This window comes from Ochotona princeps, chromosome 9 (assembly GCF_030435755.1).
Source record: "Ochotona princeps isolate mOchPri1 chromosome 9, mOchPri1.hap1, whole genome shotgun sequence".
Lineage (NCBI taxonomy): Eukaryota > Metazoa > Chordata > Mammalia > Lagomorpha > Ochotonidae > Ochotona > Ochotona princeps.
In genome coordinates this window covers 41,241,595-41,261,843 of record NC_080840.1, presented here as the reverse complement: position 1 = coordinate 41,261,843, position 20,249 = coordinate 41,241,595, and the positions used below count along the sequence as shown (strand labels likewise).

The following is a 20,249-nucleotide window of genomic DNA, read 5'->3' as shown; positions in this document are numbered from 1 at the left end:
TGCAAAATAAATTACTGATTAACCTATGTAGCTTATTTTACCCTCATTTTTTCCCATCTATAAGCAATATATTTCGCAGTTTATTATGATGATAGAAAATAAAAGTGAGTTGAAAACTGCCATGTAGGAGTAGATGTTTAGCTTAGACATTAAAATATGGGACTACCCGTATTCAATTTCTAACTCCTACTTCTAAATCCAGCTTCCTAACAATGCAGACCCTGTGAGGCAGTGCTGAGGGCTGAATTAGGTGAATTCCTGTCACTAAAGAGACACGTGGATTGTCTTTGGCTCTTGGTTCCCACTCCAGCACAATTCCTGCTTGAATAGTGAATAGAGATAATTACTCTCTTCTCTCCTCCCTTCCCTCCTTTTTCTTCTTTTCCCCTCCTCCCATCTCCTCCACTTTCCTCCCCACCTTCTCTCCCAAATTTTTAAAACTTACAGGGACACCCTTATGACTCAATGGGTTACGTCATACTTAACACACCAATATTTTCTTTTTACAACACAAAACAAAGCAAAACAAAACAAAACAAAAAATAGCTCCTTGCTCCACCATCCACTCCCACAAATATTGAATACATTAGGTATACTAGTTCCTCTGGATGCATCAGAATAACTGATTAATGCCTAAATCATGACTTCATTTTAGCTGTCAGTTTTTAAAGAAACATTTCATGAAAGTATCCCAGCTAAAATGTGTGTGAATTTTTCTTTCTGTAGATAATGTTTTCATTCACAAGTGAGTTAAAAAGGCACTTTCTTTAAATATTGTATATTGCAACTACCTAATAGCATGAATATAATCAGATGCTAAACTTAAGGATAAAACCATGGGGCAGGCATTTTAGTCTACCAGTTAAGATGTCAGTTATAATGCTCATGTCCTGTATTGGAGGGTCTGCTCCCAACTCCACTTTGCTGATAATTCAGAACCTCGGAGGCAGCACTGGCAGCTCCAATGAGTGGATAATTTCATCCATGTGCAAAGCCTGGATTACACTCCAACTTTGACCTTTTCAACCATTTTGGGGGAAATAAGTCATTGCATGAGAACTCTCTTGCCTCTAAATTTTAAATATGAAAATACATATTTTCCTTTATGAGAAAAATAAAAGTCAAAATCTTAGACTGCAGCAGTATTCTCTGAGATCACAAAGCTTTCATAAAATATTTCTAGTAAAAGTGTTCAAATATACAACCAGCCAAGAATATAGAAAATGGATTATGAATGATGCAAAAAAGTCTACTTGTGTAATTTCAATTCCCTTTCTGAGTGTTGAGTTAATGAGCATAAGTTTGTATAATTAAACTGCTTCTATGAGGAAAAGTAGACATCCTAGAACTTACGAAAAACACCATCGCATTGGCCCCTGCCGGAGCATGTCCCGAAGCTCACTGACATCTTTGTCCTTATAAAGGGATGAAAAGTCAGTCAATGGAAGGAATCAAAAGAACTCCATCAAGACAAAGCAATTCCTGTCACAACCTAAAAATAGCATGTTGGGAAATTACTATTTGTGGCTTTGCAAATCCAGTGCTGGTTTGTGCACACAAGGGAAAGTGGAAAACAGAGCCCGAAATAGACCTGCCCAAAAACAGTCACCTGACGCCCTACAGAAGAATGAGTGTAATCCAGTGGCAAAAGAATGGCCTTTAAACAAGACAAAGCAAAACAAAAAACACTGTGTTGGTTATTTACTTGAAAGGCAGAGAAACACAGAAACAGAGAGGGATATTCCATCCATTGCACCAAATGGCTGCAACGGCCAGGCCTGGACTTAACCTAAGCTAAGCCAGGAGCTAGGAATTCCACCCAGATCTCCCATATGGGTGACAGTGACTCAACCAGCAGGAAGCTGAATTGAAAGTGGAAGAGCTGGGACTCAAATGAACACTCTGATACGGGACGCAGATCTCTGAAGTGGCACTTTACTTGTTGCACCACAACACTTGTCCTAAGGATAGCTCCAATTGTCAACTACCCATAGAATTCACTTGAAACATAAGAAAATATAAGACACATTGGGTTTCATAAAAACTAAAAACTCCTATTCATGAAAAAACTCAACCAATAGGGTGGGTTCTGTGCCATACCACATTAAACCACCTCTTGCAGTGCTGGCATCCTAAACAGGCACGGGTTTGAGTCCTGGATGCTCCACTTCTGATCCAGCTCCTAGCTAATGAGCCTGGGAAAGCAGTGGAAGATGGTCCAAATCCTTAGGGCCTTGCACCTCTGTGGAGATTCTGGAAGAAGGCCCTGGCTCCTGACTTGGGTCCAGCTTGTCCTGGCTGTTGTGGCCATAGTGGGGAGCAGATGGAAGACCTTTGTCAAGCACTCTAACTCTGCCTCTCAAATAAATAGAATATTTTTTAAAAGGAACAAAAAGATTCCATCAAGAAACTGAAAAGGCGTACATATCACAGATTGGAGATGATGTTCCAATAAACATTACTACACAAAGTGTATGAAGAGTGACTACAAGTCAGTAAGAAAAAGATAAGCCAATGTTTTAAATGGGCAAAACTGGATTTTGACTGGTAGTATAAAAGGAATAGGCAAATGACCAATTTTGATACTATTTAAAAAGTGCTGAGCCTCCTTAGGCACTGGAAAATGCCAAATCAAAGTCACAATGTAGTACCCCTATCACTAGAATGCCTGAAATTGAAAGAAAGTTAACAGTATTAGCTGTTGGAGAAGATGTGTTAAAACATAAAAAGATACAGTTAAAACATATATTGCAAATGAAAAGTAATTTTCAAAATCTTGACTATACATTGAAATTAAACAGTCTTCCATTTTGACATGACAACACCACTCAGGTATTTTTGAAATTTATTTTTAAGATTTTAATTTGTGTATTTGAAGGAGTTACAGAGCAAGGATGGGAGAGAGAGAGAGATCTTCTAGATCTTTTATATGAGTTAATACTTAAGTGTCCAAGCACTTGGGTTGTCTACTGCTGCTTTCTCAGGCACATTAGCAGGGAGCTAGATCAGAAGTGGAGTAGGTGGGACATGAACCAGCACCCACATGGATGCCAACACTGTCAGCAGAAGCTTTATCTACTCTGCCATAGTACCTGCCACCTGCTCTTAGGCACGCACCCACGAGCAATGAGAGAGTATATTAACCAAAAACACAAGTGAAATAATGTTCACAGATTACAACCAGAAACTAATTTTTCTAATGTAAGAATGGCCTGAGCTAAACTGCTCTGAACACAGGAACCAGGAGTTTCTTCTGAGTCTCCTGCATGGGTACAGGGGCCCAAGAATTTTTTTCTGTTGTTTTCCCAGATCACAAGAAGGGAGTTGGATTGAAAGTGGAAGAGCCAGAACATGATCCTACATAGGATGCTGACACTTCAGAAGGAAGCTTAGCCTGCTATGTCATGGCACTGGCCCCCAAAATGTTGTATATTGCTGATATACTTTCCATTAATCTACTTCACTTTATCTTACAGCGTGGACCTAGCTTTGAAACAATTTTTTTCTTATATTCAGTTGCTACTATTCCTTTCTCTCAAATTACAAATATCAGTTGTCGGGGAGGGGTGGGGAGAATCCAAGTACCTATTAAACTGTGTCACATAATACAATGTAATTAATGAATTAAAAATAATAAATAAATAATAAAAAATAAATATCAATTGTCAACATGATACTAAATTTTCTATTTCTATACATACAATGCCATGATGAACTTAAATAGCAGAATGTTAATGTCCTTGTGTTACTAAAGGACTATACTACTGAAATAATATGGGAGAAAATTGTGAGAGGGGGACATGGAGAGGGAGAAAGGTGAGAGAGAGAGGGGAATCCCTATACCTACCAAAATATATCATGGAAAATAATAAAAATAAATTTGAAGTAAGCAAAAACAACACACAAAATATATTTACCTAACAGTTTTAAAATCTATTTCTTTTCTTGTGTTTTAAATGTCTCCTGTAGAAAATATATTGACTGCTTTTTTTAGAAGATTATTATTTGTTTTAAAGGTAGGGTGACCAAGATGGGAGAGATATAGAGCGAGCTCTTCCATCCACTAGTTCACCCATCAAATGGCCCCGAGAGCTGAATTTTGGCCAAGCTGAAGCCAGGCAGAAGAAACTCTCTCAGGTTTTGCTCGAATGGCTGGAACTCCAGGACTTAGGCTATCCTCTGCCTTTCCAGCTGCATTAGCAGGAAGATGGATCAGACACAGAACATCTGGGACTTGAACACACACTCTCAAATAGGATGCCAGCATCATGAGAAATGGTTTAACCCACTGCTCCACAATGTCTGTCCTGTATGATGGGTCTAATCAAACATTTACTTTTACTTTTGTTGTCTTAAACCTTAATTCATGGTAGAGTAGCAGGTAAAGTCACTGCCTGCAATGCCAGTATCCAGTGTGGCCTCCTGTTTCAGTCATGTCTACTCCACTTCTGATCCAGCTCCCTGCCAATGTACTTGGGAAAGTAGAAAAATATGGTCTATGTGCTTTGACCTCTGCACTCATGTGGGAGACCCGGAAGAAGCTTCTAGCTCCTAATTTCAGATCGGCACATCCATGGCCATTGTGACCATCAGTGGAGTAAACCAGTGGATAGGAGATCTCTCTCTGTAATTCTGCCTTTTAAATAAGTAAATAAATCTTTAGAAAACACTTAATTCTTCCATCTAATACTGGCAGAATTTTCCCTTGCTTCGTTTTTGTTTTTACTTAGGTAAAAGTCCTACACTTAAAAAGTAACTTTCTGGCAACTAGCTCTAATTTATTGAGACACACTTACATGCTTCATTCTCTCATACACTTCTATGATTCTCTTTCTACTCTTGCTTTCTCCCAAATAAAGCCTTAGCTTCCCTTAACATAGTTCATCTTAACAGTTTTAGTTCCAAATTATTTGTAAATAATTCTTTTCAGAACTTTGAAAATTTGAGTCAAGAGTCAGATTCACCATCTGTTTTAATCTAAAAATAAAATATTTATCTGTATTTTTACCTGTAAGGATATTGAAGCTTATAGAGATTAGTGGACTAATTCAGGATGAAGCTGATCAATCTGATTCATTATGCAGCAGTGTAACTATTGCAGACAAATACAAATGCCCTCCTCTTGAACCTAGTTCCCTACTCTTAGCTTCCCATGTCCTATCACAGGCAGTGTTCTCTCTGAAAATCAGACTTGAAATCTGTGCTTTAGTCATGTCATTCATTGTCTACTATGTGTTGGGAGGATGTGGTCCCCATGCTGTATACTCTCTTATTTTCAAATAACCATCACCTTTCCTTTGGTTTTAAAATTCCAAACATTATAAATATCAAGTGGAACTGCTACTGAAAGGTACTCAACAAACCTGAAGCTGCCTTAGACTTTCCAAAAACTTATTGCCTGCATTTTCATGCATTGATCTTGAATTTATTACCCTATCTCTATGTGTATTACATTAGGCTGTGGGTTCCAGAAAGACAAGAACAGCGGTTGGCAGAGGCACTTGGACAAAATGATTTAATTTGGGGAAATTTTTTTTTATATATATATATCTAGCCTAAGTCCATTCTGATGCAACTTTAGACAACAGAACCCTTTGTCCCTGTCTACTCCCAGATAAATATGGCAGAAAAAAAAACAAGGAAAAATTGCCACACAAAGACGATATATGTTGCTGCAACAGTTAAACATATGCTTAAAAAAGATTCTGTACTCAGAAAAAATGATCTGCCCTTTTGTGAAAGTAAAATTAAAGTGCATGATGCAGCTTGTGGCCTTTGAGGTATCCGTATGAAAAAGAGAAGGGCAGATGTACAGATTTGTGGATGGTGTGAGAATGATAATAATTTATTCTGAATTTTAAAAATCAATCCTTCACCCATTTGCCTGGTAGTACCCATCAAGCGCCACCTGGTGCCAGCCAGCCTCAGTCCTTCTACTCCCCTGGCCAACAGCACAGTCCACCCTGAGCAAAAACCACACCCTGAGCAGAAAAGCTGAAATCTACTGAACTCCTTTAATAAAGCACCAAAAGGCCAGTGTAGTCAAACTAATTCACCTTGTAAATTCAAGCAGAGGAGGCAAACTGCACTGCTTCTTATAAATACATACAAACACAAACAAACTGAGCTCACCCCAGTCATCATGCCAAATAGTATTCAGGCGAACTGAAGACAAGAATGATAAATAATGTTTAAAATAAGAACTGGTGAAGGTGTTTAGCCTCACAGTTAAGATGCACACACGTTATGTTGCAGTGTTTTGCTTGTATACCTGGCTTCTGACTCCAGCTCCCTTATAGTGCAGACCCTGGAACACAAAGGTGATAGCTCAAATAACTGGATGCCTGTTATCCCCATGGGAGGCCTGGGTTATGTTTCTGTCTCCCAGCTTTACTCCTAACGCAGCCGTTGTAGGTATTTACAGGATGAACCAGAAAATGGGAGTTGTGTGTGTGTTTCTGCTTATTACTTAACTAAGTTTCTAAAAAATCAGACATAGAATTAAACTCTTAACTACTGTTAAAATAAGTGGATTTGCCCGCACACAAGTGGAAAATTATCTGCATTGAATGTAATTACCCAGTGAACTCTCCAACAATGAACAAAGAACTATTGTTTTTATGAGTCTGAAACTATTTTATAGAACTAAAAATAGAACAACCTAATAAATTACTAAAATCAATACTAAATGGTGTCAAAGGATGACTAGAAATTTTCTAAACAAATTGGAACCTTTTTATTTTTTTAAACTTTGGAAGATAATTTATGAAAACACAAAGTTGAGGGCCCAACACAATAGCTCAACTTGGTAATCCTATACTTCCAAGAGCCGGAATCCTATATATGCACTGGTTCATGTCCCAGTTGCTTTACTTCCAATCCACCTCTCTACTTGTGACCTGAGAAAGCAGCAGAGGAAAGCCCAAAGCCTTGGGACCCTGTATTCACATGGGAGACCTGGAAGAAGCTCCTGGCTTCAGGTTGGTGTAGCTTGGCATTGCTGCAATTTGGAGAATGAACCAGCAGAGGCAAGATCTTTCTGTCTCTCCTTCTCTCTGTAAATCTGCCTTTCCAATAAAATAAAATAAACTATTTAAATTTTAAAAAAGGACAAAGTTGAAATGGCAAAGATTTGGGGGTGGGGTTGGTGTTGTGGTTTAATGAGTTAAGCTGCCATTTGTGAAAGTGGCATGACATATGGATTATGGTTTGAGACCTTATTGCGCCACTTTAGATTCAGGTTCCTAATAATACACCTGGAAAAGCAGTGGAAAATTGCCCAAACTCTTGAGCCTTTGCACCAACATGAGAGAACTGGATGATGGTCCTGGCTCCTGGCTTTAGCCTGGCTCAGCCATTGCAGACATTTAGGAAATGAACCATTTTAGTAGATAAACTCTCTCTCTCACTCTCTCTTTCTTCTTCTCCTCCTCCTCCTTCTTCTTCTTCCTCTTCTTCTTCCTCTTCTTCCTCTTCCTCTTCTTCTTCTTCCAACTTTACATTTCAAGTAAATACAGAGAATTCTTTTTTTAATTTTACTTGTTATTATTATCATTTTATGATATAGTTGCATAGATCGTGGGATTTCCCTTATCCCTTCCCCAATTCCCTCCCCCATCACTGAGTTCTCCTATTTCGTTACTAGAGTATAGTTCTTCATACACAGTCAAATGTCCATCATTGTGCACATGGACAATGACAGAGAGTTCAACATCCTATTGTCAAGATATAGTAAACAGTTTCATTGGGAGTCCATTTTTGATCTGGAAGTAGATATGCATACTGCATTGTATCCTCATATCTGGATATGATATCTCCATTACACAGTTACTACATCCCCTTAAATGAAAAACCACAAAACATAATCAACAACAGGAAGAAAAAAAACAAAGTAACAACACGATGAAGTTAAATAACATGCTACTGAATAACTAATGTGTTGCTGAAGAAATGAAAAGGAAAATCAAGAACCATCTTGAAGAAAATGATGCTACTCTATGATCTATGAATCACTGAAGAATTCAATCAGAGGAAAGTGTTTTGAAGAGATGAAACTAAAAAAAATTCTTAAAAAACAACAAATGATGAAAATCGTGTTGCCCTATTGTCTGAATCACAAACTATATTCAAAAAGTTACCTGTTGTGAATCAATACGTGTGGTTTGGTTCCCTGTTACCTGGTGACAATTTTGGTCCCAAGGATTATAATTTCCCCGAGAGATACAAAATATTTTCTTATCAAATGACGAGTCTAATAAGATAAAGGTAGCTCATGAACTATCTCATTGTAATGCATATCAAAACTGAATAAACAAAAGGGAAAAAAACAGATAAGCGAAATTATCCAAGGACAGAGTGCCAAGACTCAAAACAGAGGAAGTGATCCAAAGGGTCCAAGAGATGATGCCTTCAAGATGACGATCAAATGTGTATGGATGTCATCAATTCATCAGCTGACTTTTCACCCCCAGCACAGACCCTGGCATGCTAATGCCTCCTCACAGTGAATACTCACAAGGAGTCCAGTCACTGTGAGAAACATCTGAAAGGTAGAAACTTAGCATTGCTCAGCCCAGAAATAGTATTATCTCAGCATACTTGACCTTGCAGGAGAAAAGTCTAGCATGCCAATGATCTCACATGGACACACAGTTGTCAATGTGATTGACAGCCATCCACTTTGCTCAGTTGTAACTTGTGTTACAAGAAGAAACTCAAAATGAGAGTTAGTGGTGTCAAAAGATACTGACAATCGTCGTAACTGAAAAACCGATCTACTGAGACAAGAATCATGACCTGGCAAAGCAGACATCCCAGGTTTTCCTTAATAATTTAATTTCACTTGTTCTTGATGGCTTAAATTTCTTTTCCAGGGGAAATTCAACTTTAAGTAGAATCAAAGGCATATCAAAATCTTTGCTCTTATTTCTGGGATTTAGGACATTTTGATGATTGTCGTTTATCACACAGTTTGAAACTTGCCTGCTACCAATCGTCATATTATTTTACTCTGCTTCTGTTTTGTACTTCCATTGCCTTTTTTTTTTTTTTATTGGAAAGCCGGATATACAGAGAGGAGGAGAGACAGAGAGGAAGATCTTCCATCCGATGTTACACTCCCCAAGTGAGCTGCAACGGGCCGGTGCTGTGCCGATCCAATGCCGGGACCAGGAACCTCTTCCGGGTCTCCCACGCGGGTGCAGGGTCCCAAAGCTTTGGGCCGTCCTCGACTGCCTTCCCAGGCCACAAGCAGGGAGCTGGATGGGAAGTGGAGCTGCCGGGATTAGAACCGGCGCCCATATGGGATCCCGGAGCATTCAAGACAAGGACTTTAGCCGCTAGGCCACACCGCCGGGCCCAATGTACTTCCATTGCTTTTAAACTGTCTTGCAAAACAGCACTACAGTCACCTCATGTGCTGTAACTTACAGGAAATCTCAGAGCTCTGAACTTTAATTTAGATAGCAAGAAAATCTAAGTATCCACAGTAATAAATTCAACAGTATTTTGGCCATCTCATGAAACTTGGATTAATCTGTGCTGTACAAATTGTTAGGCCATCACAGTTAAAGAGTTTGGGAAACTGCCTTTTACCAAGCACCACGTTCTTCAAAATTTAAAGTACCTGCACTTAACAGCTTTCCTATCCAGCTCAAGTGATTTACATTCCGGAGTCAGGCAGTGCATTAAGCACAGAAGTAAGACTGTTCCTGGGCTGCCCGGGTGCTCTCTGTCTTTGCAAATTTTCTCCTCAACTCCTCCTTTCAGGCCCAACCTGTCCTACAGAATTCACTCTAAATTCATGCCACTTTCCAGAAGAGAAGCTCTGAAAACCAAGGCGTTCTGTAGCCAATCCCCACTGCCTCCAGCCTGCAATGGCCGTGATACGGAAAACAGTCTTAGCAAGTCCAGGTTATTGTGCAGGTTTAATGCCAGGGCACCTGGTGTTTGTTCCTTCTGTACCCCAAAAGAGGCTGCATGCAAAAACACTGATACTAGAAATGCTTTACATATGTGCTATGCTTTTGATGAGCCATTACCAAATCAAAACATAAAAAAGACCTAACAATTGTTAAGTGCTTTAAATCAATAAGTCATTTCATAAATAAATATCACCTCATGAGTATCTCAGAGCAGGAACAAATCTAACAGAAGCTCCGTAGAAAGAGATCTAGCATCAAGTGTGGTTGTGGTTGCCAGTCAACCTCGTGAATATAAAGACTTGAAAAGGCTTGAGTGTCCCAAGGGGAACAGGGAACCTGGGCACAGTGGCCCCTGAAAGTGGAACAGAGCTATTGCAGGCACGGACTGCTTACATGGTCACTGTCCACAGGAGTCGTGGGAACTTTGGTGGCTGCTGCACTCTGCTAACTGCTCATGGAAAAGTAGGAGTTGTTTATTATCTTAGCACTTATGTGAAAGTGCTTGCAGCTATGCCAGAGAACTAACTGCTAATTTTTGCAGAAATGCAAATGCACTGTCTTTAGACAAGGAAAGCCAAATTAATAATAAAAAAAAAGCTCACCAGTACCAACCTAAAACAGATGGGGGGGAGGCCACATGACCCACACACCCAGTGAAATTTGATTCTATTTCGAGAGTTCAATTTGGTGAATAAATGAATCAGATTGAGGAAGCAAGAATTAAGAACACAAAGCCAAGAGCAAACTGTCCAGTTCAAATCCTGACTCAGCGGTGAGCCCAGCCTTGGGCTTGTGATACACTGCGCTGTTCAGTTTTTCTGTGTATGTGCTGAGAATGATGGTAGTATTAATGTTGACATTTGGGTGGGCAATTGTGAAGATTCCAGGTGTTAGCATATGACAAGTGGTGGGGTACCATCAGAGTTAGATGGCAAGGGATTGTCTCATACAACCCTGCGAGTGCCCCTTCCAGTAAGCATTTGACAGGCATTTTAGCATGCTTCTCCTTTTCCCATAATTAGCACATGGCCCCAAAATCCATTTATACCAACAATATAAAGATGAAATTATGTTCCATTTTTGATTAAATGACTCGGCATGTCTACATAGGATTAGTGGCAATCGCAAATTGATTTAATAATTAATACTTATTAGTAAAACTTTTTAATAAATTACTAGCAGCAATTGTGACTCAGATCAGTAGAAAGCAGTCTCAGATGCTCTGAGTCCCACAGGCATTAAAATTGTGCTCCGTGATATTAAAGATGTTCTCAAGCATGAGCTATAAATCAGTGATTCTCAGGTATTCATGTTCTAGTGTTTATTTAATTTTTTAATTTAGACATGATATTTTGAGTATTTTACCAAGAAGGGGCATGTGTGTGGCCTCCTGATTAAGCTGCAATGCCTGTGTCCACGTCTGAATGCTTCAGTTCAAGGTCCCAGCCCTGCACCTGATTGCAACTTCCTCCTAGCAAACATCCTGAGGGGCAGCAGGTGATGGTCCAAGCAGCTGGGTCCCTGGCACCCACTCAGGAGACTTGAATTTCTTGCTGCCTGCTTCTGCCTGGCTCAGACCGGAGTGAATGAAGTAGCAGATGGAAGCAATCTCTCGAATTAATTAAAAAAGAAAAAAAATAAAAACCTGTATCTCCAGTAATAAAAATTATACATATTTTTTGCTGGAATGAATCACAATAGAAAACTGTTGCCACACAATAAGACAAGATTTATTTCTACTAAGATTTTTTTTTCATTCTAACTTCTCACATGTCTGGAGGACCAACTTGCAGCATGATCTTAAGTGCTCATTCCAAACTATGTCAGCAGGTAAAAAACTAACCAATCACTGGCAAGGTCAGGAAAAAAATAGTTGAGTATTAACATTAGAAACAACGTCTTGTGAATGAGAGATGCTCAAATAAAGGCTGTCTACATAGGTATCAGTACATTTAAGTTGTCTGGATTCCTCTAGCTGTCTAATAAATAAATAAGTAAATAAAAGAGTATTTAGATCTCGAGCAGTCCCAATAAAAAGCATGCGTTATTGCTGTCCATCTGCTTCTCTCAAATATGTCTGGACGTGCTTTCCAATGGCAGAAGGTAAGACCAGGCAAAATTCTGCAATTGTTAGAGTATGGTCCCAATGAAGATAGCAATAATTATCTTGCTAAGGTAAGTATGGGTATTTCAATTATTGGTAATCAGGTTTATGATGCTCCATTTCCTCTGGTAATGAGGGCAACGATTGTTTTAATGATTAGGGCACCAAAACAGCATATGAAATTAACCTTTTTTTCTTGAAATTTAGTATTCACTAACTCAGTGCAACAAGCCTTTTGGGCATGTGTCTACCCCTCTCTGTGAGTGTAGAATACCAAGTGAAAAATCTAATGTTTTCAGTTATTCGGATTTTGTTCATGTCATAACTATTTGATGGATTTTTCCTGATGAATAACTTAAAATCTTCATAAATGGAAATTTGATCAGGAATATTACATTTTACAGATAATCGGCATATAAGCTATTCAGGTAGGATTTAAATAAAAAGTATGAATTAAAACATTTACCTTAGGCAGGAATTCTAAAATTTAAACTTTGTATAAATCACTTATAGAATTTTATAATGTCATAAAATATCAGAGAATATAGACTTCATTTACAGGTGTTGGTGCTGTGGCATGGAAAGTTAAGCTGCCACTTGCTATGCTGGCATCCCATGTGGGCACCAGCTTGAGTCCCAGCTGCTTCACTTCTATTCCAGGTTCCATGCTAATTATTGAGAAAAGCCATGGAAGATGGCTTGGGTCCCTGCACCCACATGGGAGACCCAGAAGAAGCTCCTAGCTCCTAGCTACGAGCTGGTCCATCCCTGGACATTGCAGACATCCAGTGAGAGAAAGAGTGAATGGAAGATCTCGTTCTCCCTCCCTATCTCTTGCTCTCTCTTCTGCAGTTCTGCATTTCCAATCAATAAACAGGCCTTGCAAAAAAAAAAAAAAAAAAGAAGAAGGCGGCTATATTTACAGGATTGACATTGAAGCACAGTGGGTAAAGCTGCCTACTGCAATGTTAGCATTTGAATAGACAATGGTTTGTGTCCTGGAAACTCAGTACTCTGTACTCATGGCCTGGAAAAAGCAGCAGACGATGGCCCATGTGCTTAGGTGCCTAATACCCATATGCAAGACCTGGAAGAAGTCTTGGTGTTTTCTGGGCTCAGCTCTGGTGATTGTATTCACTTGAGGGAGTGAACCTATGAATGGAATACCCTTCTCTCTCTGTGTGTGTGTGTGTGTGTGTGTCTCCCTCTCTCTCTTTCAAATAAATAAACTTTTTCTTTTCTTTAAAAAAAAGACTATATTTATCAATGACCTAGACAATTCTTACATATTTATGTACCATTGTCTTAATTCTCTATGGATAGTGAAGTTTGAATTGGTTCAGAGATGGAAAAATGTTACTGCCACCCATGAGAATTCACTTTACATTTGCATAGTCTATGATTATTAAAATATTTTCTCCGTCCCTCTGATTTGTTGGTCTTCTTAATGTCACACAGAGCAATTCTAATCCAGCTTCCCTGAGAAAACTTTCAAATATGACAAGTATCATAAGCTTCACAGGCCCACCATTAGTTTGGATAAATAACTCCTATAATATTTAATTTCCTAGACTGAAGAACAACTGAGAACATGTATGTTAGGCATTCTGATAACCTTAAAGTACAAGCAAGAAATTAATTGCCAGAGTGTTTTAGAACCAGGTAATTTTTAAGATAGTCCATTAAGCATCTATTAAGTTTAAGGAACCTCTGGCAAAGCTGGACTCTGAAAGAAGCTTGTATGAACTATGTCAGAATATGACAACAAATGATTTTTGCCTTGGGAAGAAAGTAGAATTAAATACAGAGGAACCTCAAAGAAATGTGGACTAAAAACATTTTGTTTTGTTTTGTTTTACCTTATTTGAAATTGAATTGTAGAATTCTGGCCCAGAGCAGGACTCACCATGACACCACTGCAAGCCTTTTTGGTGAATTACCCAGTGAAAAATCAGTTAAGATGGAAGGATAACCAGACATAGGCAACACAAACTTCTAAGTATGAAATACAATGAGAAATTTTCAAAGAGCTCTTGGAAAACAGGTGCTGTAACAAAATACGCATGGATTGAAACATCATATTGCACCATGGTAAACTTCTAATTCAGGTTTTTCTATGAACTCTTGAAGTGTTGCCATATTTGTTCCTCCCACATAATCTCCTTAGTGTTCTTAAACTTTGCCTTAAGTCCAGGGGGGAGAACCAGCATTTACAGAGTCATTGTCGCTCACTCACCAGGCAGAGCTTTCTCCTTGTTAGCAGACACCAGTTGCTGTGTCACTGTGGAGTCAATTGCTCCTGGAACAGATGCAGGAAGAAAAATGAAACAACATTGATACATCTGACTCTACTTTCCTGTTTCCATCTCCTCCCGCCTGCCTTCCATATCTGAGGCTAAAGACAGCTCAAGTGCATACTAAAACCAACTACACTAAAGGAGGTCCCAGTCAGGAAAAATTACACAAATGCAATTTAAGGTAGAAATTTTAGACAGTTGTAAAACTTAGTAACATATACCCAATACATCTGGCCTTTCTGAGGATAACTAATAATAGCTTCTTCCACATTTTAAAAAAAGTTTTACTTGAAAGCGCTATTGAAAGAAGGAGATTGAAAGGGGGGATCTTCTATCCACTGGTTCGTTGCTTACATGATTGCAATAGCCAATGCAAAGCGCAGGAGTCAGAGTCTTGGACTTCTTCCATATCGCCCATGTGGGTGGCAGATATCCAACCACTTGGGCTATTTTCTGCTGCTGTTCCCAAGCCATTAGTAGGAAGCCAGCTGGAAACTGGATCAGTTGGCACATGAATAGGTTCCTGTATGGGATGGTTGCATTATAGACAGTGGTTTCACCAGCTATGCACCAACACTGGCCCACACATTCTCTCTAAGATTGGACCCTTTCAAATTTTGATGTTTTACAAATTACATGAATATTGAGAAGGTTTCAGCAGTGTGGTGACATAAGGAGATCTCAGAAACAACTTCGAAATTTCAGGCATGTTTCATACTCTTGTCATAAATCCTTCGGGGTCTGTTTATCCCACTCATCTCAAAAGAAGCCCCAGGTTTTGGAGTGTATGGGGTGTAGACAACTGTGCAAATGAGCCTGCTGCTGTGGTGTGGGAGCCCAGCACACCTGAGTCATGCTGCGTCACAGGCACTCACAAGCGTGTGTTGCTGTGATTGCCATCTAAAGCTTCTAAGAAAAAGGCACATCTTTTCTCCAGAAACAAGGTGACAGCTATAAACACCAAAGGATCTGACTCATCCTCACATGTGAGGTTTGAAAACTTTGACCCTTATTTCCTGAGGGTATATAATAATTGAAATTGATTTGTTAAATGTATGAATATCTTAATTTTTTTTCATCTTGAGTTACTAAAAAAAGAGTTATTGCTGAAAACTTGAAAAGGAATATGTCAAAAATTCAAAATCATGCTTCATACTGTTTTAAGATTTACTTGGTTGAAAGACAGAGTGGTAGAGTGGCCCTGCACCAAAGCCAGGAGCCTGAAATGCTGATGGATTTTCCACTGGGGCAGCAGGGGCCTGAGTGTTTCTCACGTTTTGTTACGAGAGAGATGCTTTTGTGCGTCATGGACTGTTCCATGTGCTTATATTAGATCACAAATTTGAAAGTTCAGGTTGAAAGGTCAGAGTATATATGGCTCTTATTTCATTAAACTCAATTTTTACAGAAGCTCTGTTTCCAGAAACAACATATATTTATCAAAGAAAATTTGTAAATGCAAAGGTTTCCAGGAAGATCTACAAACATTGAATATGCAATTGGACATTCTGGTGTCTTAGATGCCACCCTGGTCAATGGGTGTGTGTTTTAGGGACAGGTAGGGTCCAGGCTTGTGGCACTTGTTCAGTGACTCATAACCTGCACGGTAGGATGTGGTAGCCACTGAGAGAGTGTGTGAGTGATCCCGGCAGGGCTGGCAGAAGTACAGCAGGGCTGTGGTCTGGAGGACAGCACTCAGAATCACTGGTGCTGCTGACCTATGCTTGCAGTCCCTGGGAGAGTTCAAACATATTTCCTAATTACTGTGGCACTACGAAGAGTCAGATGGGCTAATGGGCAGTTAGGCCAATTGGAAGGCAGTTAGATCAGTTAACTGCACTTCTTGTAATCCCCACCTTCTGATTAGCTATTTTTCTGCTCTTTTCCTGATTGGTTGTATCTAGGTTTGATTTTCAGAAAAGGGCCAATCATGTTGTACCTAAAAAGAGGACCCTGCCCCCAACCATGCCAGCAGGTTTTACCTGGTAACTCCTCCCTTGGAGCTTCCTCCCCATGACTGCAGCAGAAGTAGGCTTCTTGCTTTCAAAATTGCTTTTCTCGCTGCCTTTGTCCGCATGAAAATTCTTTAACATTACACAAGACCAGAGATCACCTTCATCCTCCCACAACAGTGGACATTTAGGTAAAAGTAAGAACAGAAAAATTAAAATGTCATCAGTAAGCAGCTCCAGTTTGCAAAGTGAACTCACAGGGCAGCCTGTTCAGAGATCCACACAAAGACTGGGGTTAATGCCCCAGAAGATCCTGCCCACAGCCCCTCTCTGGACACTAATACCTCCCCATAGGGACATGGATCCTGCTGTCTCACATGACAATTTTGTCTAGATTTAAGCTGAGTGAAGCCATGAAGCAGCTGATCTCTTGAGCCTGGCTTCATTTTGGAACCTGGCTTGATTCAGCGCCATGTCTGGGATGCTCAAAGCATTTACAGGCAGCCATCGTCAGCCTTTGTCCACTCACCCTCTGCTAATTTACTGATTTTATTGTTTGTGACAGCTTAAGTTGGTTTCTAGTTTTGGCTGCTACAACAGTTGCCTAGGGTCATTTCTTAGGCTGAAATACATAATTTAATGCAGGAGATCATCAGTAAGTCTTTACCTCCATGAACAGAGTGAAACACAAATTACCTGGTCAGTATATCTGACGAGTTAAGGCTATAAGGATCAGAAAAGTCCATAAAGAACACCAACTAAACTAGTTGGCCACTTTCCGTTGATTAACCGGAGGACTATATGATGAGCATTTAAAGGGAAAAGAACTGTACTTATGTAAAAACTATTAACCATTCCAGACAGTTTCTTCAGTAATGTGTGTGTTTTCACCTAGGGTGAAATTGCTGAACATGTACATGATGAAAAGAAGCTGGTGTTATTGGGGGTCCAACCATGGGCTCATATATGACTCCGGAAGGCAGTGGTCAGTCTCTGTGCCTCCAAGCTGCCTTCCAGGCATTTGACCAATACACTCTCATGGGCAGCCACTGACATGATCACTGCCATGTCCACTTAGGTGGGCAGCCTTAGCTGCCAGTGTCTGTAGGGTGAGCTTTTAGAAAATGGCTGAACTGAGCACTTTCTACACTTTTATTGGCAGCATGGCTGCTGCTGTTGTGAAACTCCTATTTGAGTCTTTGCCTGTCTCTTTGACCACTGGATTTTCTAACTCTTATTATTTGTAGAGATTCCTCCTAAATTTTCTATGGCAATCTTTCATAGATGTGTTATCAGTACCACATTTTCTTTTGTAGGTTACTCTTTGATAATTTTTTAAATGTTTATTTGTTTGTATTGGAAGGGCAGATTTTACAAAGAGAGGAGAGACATGTCTTTCCTTCATTCACTAGTTGATTTACTCCCCAAAAGGCCACACTGGCCAGGACTGAGCTGATCTGAAGCTGGGAGCCAGGAGCTTTTTCCAGGTCTCCCACATCGGTGTTGGGGCCCAAGAATTTGAGCCATCTTCTGCTTCTTTTCCAATTCCTAAGCCGCTATCACATTTCCTTTGTATTGGTCCTGCTTAAAGAACAATTTGCTTACCACGTCTCCAATAAGATGGTGTCTTTTATTTTTTTCTACAGTTTTATCTTTTCACCTTCCATATTTCAATCTGCAAGTTACCTAGAACATATTATTTTGTGATGTAAATGAAAGATAAAGTTTTATGTTCCATGTAGGTCTGCTGCAGATTCAGATTTTTTAAAAGAGTTACACATACATACACACAGAAAGAGTGAGAGAGAAACGCAACATTCATCCTCTGGTTCACTCCTACAACGGGCCAGGGCTGAGCTAGGAGCTTCGTCTGGGTCTTCCATGTGAATACAAGGGCCTATGGACTATATCATCTAAATTGCAGGAATTTCTAGATATATAATGCCTTGTGCCTATTTCTGAACATATATCTCTGCTTTACAAACCTGTTTAAGATCTATTCATTTATGTAAAGTGCATTGGTTTACTCTTTAGTGGCCACAGTGGTGGCTTGGCCAGGGCTGGGCCGGCTTAAGGGTGAAACTCTGATCTCTGACCTGAGCCCCAGCAAGAAGCCGGAACAGAAGTGGGGCAGCTGGGACTCCAACTGACAACCTGCTGTGGGATGCCAGTGTTACAAATGGTGACTTAACTCTCTGCCCCACCACAGTTACTCTTACCTGGCTTTTTCTGTAAATCATAGTTTCAAAGCAAAAGTTAAATGGACATGTAATTTACCTTAGCAGTCCTTGCTGGAAAGGGTTGGCAGTGAATTTTAGAGAGCTTACTGAAGTATAGCACGGATGTGACTTGTTCTCCTTGCCCCTCTTCCTGCATCCAAATTTCAGGAAAATTGCCTCCCAAAAATGAAGTGCAGAACATGTTTAAATGTATCTTCCTTAAAACACAAAAGCAAAAAAAAAAAAAAAAAAAAAAAATTGTGAAGGTAAATCTAGATTAATGTTCCAACCTGAAAAAACGGGGATTTTAATTATTCTAAGAAAACTAAAAGTCAATTCCAAATCATGAAAAAAATGACAATACACCTGAAGGGCAAAGTGTGAGAAATGCTTTTACAAATGAACATAAAACATAAAAACTTAGTTGAAACATAGGAAAGAGCATAAAAAGGAAGGTTGTACCAAAGAGATTAAAAAAAAAAAACCACAAACATTTGTTTAATAGAAATGTTAATTCAACCCAACAGTTACTCCACAGGACTTGTAAGATATTTAAAAATTATTTCTACAATTATGGGCAGTTAAGGATACACAAAGATTGACACCGCAGGGGGTGTTAGGCGTAGCGGGCAAGCCCAACTTCAGACCTGAAGTCTGAGTGGTAGTTCAGCCTTTGGTCAGCTCATTGTTGAAAGTTCTCATGGTCCTGAACTCTCTTCCCTGTCCCTCCACTCGGCAGGGGTGACACATGTGAACATGAGGGACTCCGCGGAGAACCGTTAAAGTCTATACCCACAATGTCAGGATACACTTAAATAGAATCAAGGACTTCAGACTGTTGCTGAGGAACTATTGTTACAATAATAGGGGGAAACAGTAGGGGGAGGGGAGGGTGGAAGGGACATCCTTAAGCCTAATGAAGTGTATGAAAAAAAGAGAGATTTAAAAGAAAAATTTTTTAAGAGTCTGTGTAGAAGAACCTGATCACACTAAAAGACACTGCGCCTTATTTCTGGTGGTCTTTGCTGCTGGAGTCCCTGAAATGAGGCTCCGGGGATTTAAAAGTGTGATTGAGTAGCACTGCCGTGGCAGCCACGTCATGGGCTGTGATGTGGTATACACATGGTACACAACTTGGATAACACATGGTACATGCTGCAATGTTAGAAGCTCTCAGAGTGCCAGGGAGGCAATGGGCTCCCTGCCTTCCTACCTAACTTGGAAGTCAGATGCCTGCTGTTAGAGCTCAAGCCGAGGGAAAAGAGTCAGGAAAACCTCAAATCTGAAGGCACCATTGGTTCTCTAGTGCTGATGCCAGTGAGTTGGCGCAAGCGGGACAGGGATCTTGGTACAGCTGGCCTGTTTGGAAGCAGAAGGAAAATCGAGAGAAAACAAGCTTCGCCAAGGGGAAAGTGTCTGCCACCCCTGGAATGAGCAGGAGGGCAGGATGGCATTTTCCCCACAGTCAGCCCAAAGCAATGCTCTGGCTCTGTCTGGGGCCGCTTTTCCCAGGCGAGCAGCGTGCCCTGTGTTCCCCTCCTGTTGCCCAGGGCGCCACCAATTCGTCTCCTCCTTGGCAAAACGACCCACACCTGACAGGGCTCTGGGGCACTGAGCTGTCAGGGTGAAGTGAGCAGCAGCCATGGCACAGGTGCGCTCCAGGAAGTCCAGAAGCCGCATGGTGGGAAAACAGAGGCGTACAGGCGCTGAGGCAGTACTGTGCCCTCCGGAGATTCCAGAAAGCAAGCACTGAG

General features: G+C 40.2%; 1 long non-coding RNA gene across 1 annotated transcript; it reads right to left on the bottom strand.

Moving 5' to 3' along the window:
* Positions 1–1,352: 1,352 nt before the first annotated feature.
* LOC131481094 (uncharacterized) lies at positions 1,353–16,111 on the bottom strand. The gene is made up of 3 exons (XR_009246028.1): positions 16,043–16,111; positions 14,264–14,326; positions 1,353–1,415 (listed from the first exon to the last, which is right to left on the bottom strand). It is a non-coding gene; the product is annotated as an uncharacterized LOC131481094 (long non-coding RNA).
* Between the last annotated feature and the right edge of the window lie 4,138 nt (positions 16,112–20,249).